Consider the following 7951-nt stretch of genomic DNA (forward strand, 5'->3'; position numbering starts at 1 on the left):
TAGGGAAGTGATCGTCCCCCTATTCTCAGCACTGGTGAGGCTGCACCACAAATACTGTGTTCCATTTTTGGGCCCCTCGCTACAAGAAAGACACTGAGGTGCTGGAGCATGTCCAAAGAAGGGCAACGAAGCTGGTGAAGGGTCTAGAGCACAAGTCTTATGAGGAGCGGCTGAGGGAACTGGGGTTGTTTAGCCTTGAGAAAAGGAGGCTGAGGGGAGACCTCATCACTCTCTACAACTACCTGAAAGGAGATTGCAGCAAGGTGGGTGTCAGTCTCTTTTCACAAGTAACAAGTGATAGGAAAGAGAGGAAACAACCTCAAGTTGTGCCAGGAGAAGTTTAGACTAGATATCAGGAAAAATGTCTTCACCAAAATGGTTATCGAGCATTGGAACAGACTGCCCAGGGAAGTGGTTGAGTTACCATCCTTGGAGGTATTTAAAAGATGTGTAGATGTGGCACTTAGGGACATGGTTTAGTGGTGGACTTGGCAGTGTTACGTTTACGGTTGGACTCGATGATGTTAAGGGTCTTTTCCAACCTAAATCATTCTATGATTTTATGTTTCTATGATCTGGATTAAGAAATTGTCCTTGATGCACTCCAGGAGTCTCCTAGACTGTTTACAGCTTGCTCTGCTGCTTTTCCAGGAGATGTCAAAGTGATTGAAGCGTGATGCTTCCTATAGTTGGAGTAAGAACGCTTCATCAACAGGCTCGCCTTGATCAGGTGGCCTGTAGTGAATAGCAACCATGAGTTTTCCTTTGTTACCTTGGTCTGCAGTTTTTATTCATACACTCTCAATCTGTTTATCGCTGTTTTTCAAAGACCGCTCTGTGCCATCAACGAATATTTCTACATAGTGGGCAACCCCCGCCCCTCCTTCCTTGTCTGTCCCTTCTGAACAGTTTAAAGCCATTGATTGCAGTGCTTCAGTCATGTGATTTGTTCCACCACATTTCAGTGAGAGTAATTAGATCATTGCTTTCTAGCTGCACAGTGGCTTCCAGCTCTTCCTGTTTGTTACTATGCTGCATGCATTGGTATAGCTGCACTTGGGCAGGGCTATCAACCATGTCACCTTTTTCGAGGAACAAGCTATCTGTGCTAATCAGAGGTTTACACACCACAGGAGTCATGAGAGATTGTTCAGAATAGGCTCTGAGGCACTTCACAGGTTTCCCTGTTGGTTCCTAATATATCAGCAGCCCCTGCCTCTTCTCTGTTGCTCAAAACTCCATCCCTTCCCCCACTAAATCTGGTTTAAAACTCTCCTTATAAGTCTGGCCAGCTTATTGCTGAAGACCTTGCCCCACTTGGTCAGGTGAATCCCATCAGCTCCCAACAGACCCAGCTTCTCAAAGGTAGACCTATGATCACAGGAGCCAAAACCTTGAGTATGGCACCAGCCAGGCATTCACCTATTCAATTCGTCTCCTCCCTTTCTCTGACTGGGACGAGAGAGAAGAGCACCATCTGTACTCCTGATCCTTTTAACATTGCTCTGAGGTAAATACAGTTTCCTTTGATCATTCTAAGTTGCCTCATCACAGTATCATTACACACTACGTGGAATAGGAGCAGATGATAATCTGTAGGGTTCGCCAGACTTGACAGCATCTCAGTGATGTCGTGAATGCAAGCTTCTGGCAGGCAGCAAACTTCTCTAGAGAAATTGGCCAGCAAATGGGTGCTTTGATGCCTCACAGTAAAGAATCTCCAATTACTAATACTTTACATGCTTTTCTGGTGCTTTATCCCATACCTGAGATTAATAGCTGAAGTTAAACTTGTAGTAAGAAGTATGTATGCATATATCTCAAATGCAAAACATGAATAATAAGCACTGATGGGAAAAAAAACAAATAAGAAATAAATCTAATAAAAAGACTTTCCATAATGGAAATTATTACTGCCTTTTAGTCTGTGGAGGGTTTCTAATTGCATGCTGTTAGTCCAAGCTATCTGTGCTAATCAGAGGTTTACACACCACAGGAGTCATGAGAGATTGTTCAGAATAGGCTATGGAGGGTAAAAGTGTAGAAAAGAAGATACATGAGTCCAATACTTCTGTAAGTGTATACACCAGGTTGTTGGGAAGGGGGCAGCGCAGACTTTTAACCCAGATAAAAAAATGCTAACTTGCTCAGCTGTGTGCTTTTGCAGCAGAAAACCAGAAAATGGAATATAATATCTGTCCTGTCTCTTTGAGCGTGATTAGATGGTGTATGGTACTTTGAAGTTGGTTATAAGCTTTGGTATAGCTTTGACATGATAAAGGGTACAGTTAATCTATGTCTGAATCAGAGATGTTTCAAAATCTTATACTTAGAGATTCTGCTTGCCTTCAGTGGATTGTAGACATATGAAATAACACGTACTGTCCATGTTTATAAGGAATCCACATCCTGTTGACTGCATACAGGTGAAAGTAAGGGATCAGATCAAGTTAGAATGATGCAAGCTGGGATAAAAAATGATTTCTCAAGCTTTGTTGTAAGCTGAGCAGCTCTCTTAGTTACAGGAGACCTTGGGCATATCATCTGCCCCTGAAAATTCAAGGAGAGAATTATGGTACTTTGAGGTCTGGCACCACCCTCTTTGTAGCTGCACTACTACCACTTTACCTGCATATCAGTCAAAACAGAAATAACATTTTCTCAGTTGTGTGACTTTTGACCTCTAGGATGGCTGACTTAAGAAAACTTTACGGGAATGACAAGTAGCTGGGAAATCCAGCTTATTAGCAGATTTTTTTTCAGGAACTTAACTGTCTTCAGCTCAAAGAGAATTTCCAAAGACAACCTTTCTTTAATGCGAGGTTTGTTCTCATTAAGCAATTCCTTTGATCTTGTGAAAGGACAGTGGAGCAAATCAGGCCCACCATTATAAGGGAGAGGTACAAAGGCAAGTTCCTCAGAAAACAGATTTTCTATTCCTGTGTCTGAGCTCAAAGAACAAATTATTAGCCCAGCAGGGAGGCCTGCATGAGAACATAGCATGAATTTCAGTGGGAGGTTACAAAATTTCCAGGTAAGAAAAAGAAAGAACTGGCTGACTGTGGAAACCCATGAATAAAATATATAGTCTGGAAAACCTGTGCTATTCCTACAGACCTTACTTAAAACTGGTGATTCTAGATTCAGAATCAGGAAGTCTCAGAAGATATGCAAATACTAAATAAGCTAACTACATGATTACAGTGATGGGCACAGTGTACAGAATTGACCATATGTAATATCTTTTGGGTTAAATATCCAGTACTGTGTGTCAAATGCAAGTATATCAATAAATAAAAGAATGAATCTCTTCAGGGAAGTCTCAAGATCTCAACCACAGGAAGTATGATTAACAGTAATGGGTGTGGAGCATAAAACTCTATTGCAGTAACATATCAATGCTCCTCAATCTAGATGGCTCTATGTTAATTAACATACATTCCTTATGACTTAATGCCGCCCTAAGTACTGAATGACTCTGATGTGCTCTTTGACTACATCAAAGCGTATAGAGGGCTGATGCATGGCATTACTCACTTTTGTATCCAGATTACTTGGAAAATGATACTGCAAATGAGTCCTAGGTATTTTTGCCCCCTTTAAGACTGCAATACAATATTAAAATTGAAGACAGAGCATGAAATTACATGCAGTGCAACCGGCTCAAAAATTATCAAATATTGTGTGGAAGTGTCATTTAAATTCATACATTGAATTAATTTAGTTCAAATGCTGGTGTGTATCTTTAGAATCAGTGCTAGAGGATAGAACCAAACTGGACATGCAGTATTGCATAAGCTGACTCAAGTAGGTCTCTGTTCTGAAAATAGTTTGTAGCTAAAGGAAGTCATGGAAGCCCCATTTTAATAAACTTTTTCCAGCAACTCCTTTTAAACACAGCGCTGAAGGAATGCACATATTGGCTTATATATTTGTGAACTGAGAAACTTGGAAAAAAATACTGGTTTAATGGGATCTATTCCAGTGTGTTATTTGAAAGCCAAGGTGTAGTCATCTTTATTGTACATCTACTTACAGAATAGATTGTAATGTGTACTTGAAGCATTTTATAGGTTATCATGTTAAGAGGCAAGGGTTTTTTTCATACCTATCTTAATACACTTTCAAAGCATCTCCCATAATGGCTCCCCCAGAGCTGTTATGAAACATTTCATGGTAATATTTACTGAGAGCAGTAAGCTCGTGCACTGAAACCTTTGTTGGTATAAATAAAGCAGATCAACAGCTGGAAATATCTTAGCTGCATTTGTATATATCAGCCCTTGTTTTAAAATCCCTGGCCACAAAAGCTGATATTCCCAGTAATATCAGTTCAACCATAAATACAAAGTGAGAAGATATTTAATGAATAAATTAATTTTTACTAACATTAATTTTGTATGCATTTTGCAACATTTGCAGTAACAGATAATTTGTACGTTTATTTGAAAAGATAGTGAAACAGCACATATAGACATGATTTCTTCTCAGGCCTTCAACTCTTAACACTTTCTAGATACCTCATCAGCTTATATGTGACACTGAGAAAGGGCTGTCTTCCTCCCATCAGCTGGGAACACTTTCAAGACAGGGCAAAAGCTGTTGAATTATTCATCAATTGCTCATTTTTCAGCCTCTGCATGTCTCTAAGCTCACACTTTTGAATTCTTGTTATGAACAACTGCACAGCAGTATGGCCATCATATATCAAAGGACTGCTGAAGCAAGAAGTTGTGAATCGATTAACAAGTTACTAACTGTGTCTTGATATCCACCGAGACCAACAGTATCCTGCATCTGCTGGGTGCACTATGTGCTATGATATATTTGTTTAATTGCTGTAAGACATAGCTTAAGTGAACACATGTCTGTTTTTTGAGAATAGTTTTGTTCTCAAGAAGCCATATATCTTTTGCTGATTGTTTTGTATATGCATTACAAATTTAGCCTAATACATAAGGGACTTGCCAGTATAAATGTGAACTTTTCCATATATCCAGTGAATCATATTCAAAGCTGAAAAAATGTCACATTCATCCCTCAAATTATTAGTACTGAGGAGTTATTCTCTATGGGTATATTTTTTTAATGCTATCTTCTAGTGTTACTTAAACTCTTCTAAATATTGGGAAGCAATTTTGAAGCTTTAACAGATTGCTGGTTCTCTAGACTGTGTTTCCATTAGCTGATTGCAAAATGTAAGACAGACCAAAGTAGGTGGATATTTGGATTTAAAGGAAAACTCTAATTTCTTGACATGCATTTAGTTCAGGAAGACAGCTGAGCTGAGCTGCACTGGATCAGTGACACAGCAGGTTTTTTGAGTGTTCCACCTCATTGCCCAGAACCCAGTTTTCATTTTGAAATGCAGTTCTTCTGTCTTCTGTGGTGAAATCTCAGCAAAGCTGAATGCATGCAATTGAGTGCGGAGGAGCAGTCTGCCTAGAAATTTTCCAGCAAACCAGCCATAAGGGTCATACTAATTTTGAATGTCACCGATGATTAACTATTTCATTAAAATAAGTGATAAAACTATCAGGAGTTAAAAGTGCTTTGCCAAAGAGAAGGAAGATCACAGAGCTCCATAGTGTTCTGCAGGCGGTGATTTGGATTAGCATTATGGGAGACTGTTTTCTTCCCAGGCTGTGGGAAGGAAGGGAAATCTGGAGGCATATGAGAGTTACATGGAAAGCAAATTAAACCTTCAGAGCTCAGGTAGCCATTCCATCTACAAACTGGTTAACCAGGATCCCAGTTTTGACTGAACTGCTCTGGCTGATATTGTTTCAGGGAAGTGTGGAATCAGGCACCCTCTCAAGTTCTTCAGGTTGCTGAGACTTGACGACATGACACTACGTACTTTTATGTTTTGAGTCATTTCCTTAAAGTGTTATTCCAAACTAAAGTTTAGGGTTTTAGCTGATTTACACTACTCTAGGAGGTGTCATTGGCCCTTGGCACATGTTTTTTGCTATGAGCTGTTTTATGATATAGCTAAACTTCACTGAATTACAGGCAAGGCTGTGAAATCATCAGAGTAGACAAAACAGTATTTCAAACAACTGCTGTATTTCTGGCAATGTTCATATATATCCTAGAAATGACAGAGATTTTACTTGCACATGGAGCTTGTCCAAGTACTTTTCTTCTTATCAAGCAGAACTGAATTTTCAGTTTAGATCTGTATGGTGAGATTCCATTTATTCTTGACAAGTTAGTGATAGCCTGCATGGCCTTCTAAGCGCTAAAGCTGGCTGTGACTTTTGAAAAATATATATGAGTATACATATTTATTTCTATATTTCTGTAATCCCATTCAGAGTATACATAGGTATTGCCCACTGCTTTAAATAAAATGTATTGAAAAACTTCTTTGTCATTTAAATGACTATCTGAGTTCTTTCAGCCATTAAAAGAAAATCTTCCACAGAGTTGTCCAAGGTAATCTGTCTTATTTCATTGGAGCCATGGAGTTAAACTAGGGAAGGACTTGTTCCAGGGACTTACTGATAAAACTTAAAACTATAAAAGCTATGATGCACTCTGTTACACAAATGAAAATTGTCATTCTAAACTTGTCTTGCCAATGAAATGTAAAAAAAAATTATAAGAAGCCCATATAGAGATAATTACACACAGCTGTGTACTTTTTCTAGGTACAATGAAATTCTCAGTGACATCTTTTTGTAGTTGCTTTTATTCTCTTAGACATCAACTTCTTTCTAAGCAGATGATCATAATTAGAACTGCTGGTAGTATACTGCATTCATCAAATTCTCGACTTTTCATTTAGTTTCAAATGGTGATTCTTTGCATCCTGGTGTCACTATGGCTGGTTGCATTGTAGTCATTAGTGTGTTTATTTCTGGAATATACTGCCTTGGAAAATATTTTTATTTGAAGTAAAAGGACTTTAATTATGCTGTTGAAAATCAAATACATCTGACAACTTGTGTCAAACTTACCCTGCTGTATTTGGAGCAAAATATGTGTAAAGTAATTTTTTTTTTACTTCCTGGGTGACCAAACTGTGTTCTGACAGTTTGCATTAACTAGGCTTATGCTGTATTAAATGTACATGAAACCCTAATCTCTTCCTTCTTAAGGCCCTGATCCTTTAAATATTTTATGCATGTGCTTATTTTTATACACTGCAAATAACCGTATGAACTGCTTATACATGGATATCTATTTCAGCATCCTGAGACTTTACAAGGTTGTCTGTACTGTTTAGGAGTTACACAGAAGCTCCAGACAAAACATGTTTCTCTGGAAAAAAGGATAATATGACTCCATGTGTGTACATACCCGACCAGCCAGTCAAAAGAGGTCATTATCCCACTGTATTTAGCATCAGTGTAACCTCACTTTGAGCGTTGTGTGCAGTTCTGGGCCCTACAATTTAACAAAGATGTTAAGGCACTTGAATGCCTCCAAAGGAGAGCAACCAAGCTGGTGAAAGGGCTGTAAGGCATGTCTTGTGAAGAGCAGCTGAGGATTTTGGGTTTATTTAGTTTGGAGAAAAGGAGGCTGAGGGGTGACCTCATTGCTCTCTACAGCTTCCTGAGGAGGGGAAGTGGAGAGGGAGGTGCTGATCTCTTCTCCCTGGTATCCAGTGATAGGACACGTGGGCATGGTCCAAAGCTGCATCAGGGGAGGTTCAGACTTGACATTTCTGTTGACAAGGAAACATTTCTTTACTGAGAGGGTAGTCAAACCCTGGAACAGGCTTCCTAGAGAGGTGGTCGATGCCCCATGCCTGTCAGTGCCTTAAAGAGGCATTTGGACAATGCCTTTAATAACATGCTTTAACTTTTGGTCAGCCCTGAAGTGGTCAGACAGTTGTAGGTCCCTTCCAACTGAACTATTCCCTTTTCCCTTCCCTTCCCTTCCCTTCCCTTCCCCCTTCTTCCCTCCATTTATATTGATGCCTTTTTCTGTTTGTTGTTCT

The sequence above is a fragment of the Pygoscelis adeliae genome, unplaced genomic scaffold (genome assembly GCF_000699105.1).
Source record: "Pygoscelis adeliae isolate BGI_AS28 unplaced genomic scaffold, ASM69910v1 Scaffold164, whole genome shotgun sequence".
In the NCBI taxonomy this organism is placed as follows: Eukaryota; Metazoa; Chordata; class Aves; order Sphenisciformes; family Spheniscidae; genus Pygoscelis; species Pygoscelis adeliae.